Source organism: Arachis ipaensis, chromosome B07 (genome assembly GCF_000816755.2).
Source record: "Arachis ipaensis cultivar K30076 chromosome B07, Araip1.1, whole genome shotgun sequence".
NCBI lineage: Eukaryota > Viridiplantae > Streptophyta > Magnoliopsida > Fabales > Fabaceae > Arachis > Arachis ipaensis.
Window position 1 is genome coordinate 4,616,144 of NC_029791.2, and position 897 is coordinate 4,617,040.

An 897-nucleotide genomic window follows, 5' to 3' on the forward strand; every position below is an offset into this window, starting at 1 on the left:
AACATAAAATATTTATTAAATAATAAATAATACATGAATAATATAAAATGTATAAACAATTGAACATGTTATAAGTATAATTGTAAATATAATAATAAAATAATAATATTATAACACATTGTGCGGTTTGGATTGGATTGGATCGGTTATGAAAAGTAGATCCGAATTTCGATCCGATCTAACGGTTTGCAAAAAATAGAATCAATCAAATCTGAATTAGTGCGATTTTAATCAATTTTCGATTTAAATTGGATTGGATAAACGATTTAATTTGGATCGGTTTGAATTTAAATACCCCTAATTATGCATAATCCTTATTAGTTCTTAACCTTCTTAGAGCGACACATTGAAATGCATATACAATAATATAATATAATCATATAAGATTTCAGTTACGATATGTATAATATATATATATATTATTCAAACATTAAAAAAAGCCCATATTTTTATTTTAGTACAAGTAATTAAAAATGTTAGTTTGATGTCTTCATTTAAATTCCATGAAAAAAGACAAGACTTGTAAACATAGAATTGCATATAGGTTTGAGTAAAAGAAGTAATCACCAAATCATTCACAAACGTTATTGCCAAATTGACTATTATAAATTCACGTGTTTTTTTTTTGTTTAATTATTTTTGTTATAGAGGGCTAGAGGTGGTGACTCAACTCGAAGTCATCGTCGCACCAATCACTTTCTTCACATGCGCAAGGAAGAAATTAAATTAAATTAAATAATAAAATACCATATCTTATGCATTTTATTAGTTCGCTACTTGGATTTATACCCTCTCTTTTTTTCATAAAACTTTTATATTGATATATGCTTAAGGATATTATATATATTGCATAAATAATTATATCCAATATTTAAATAGATAATTTTAAAATACCAT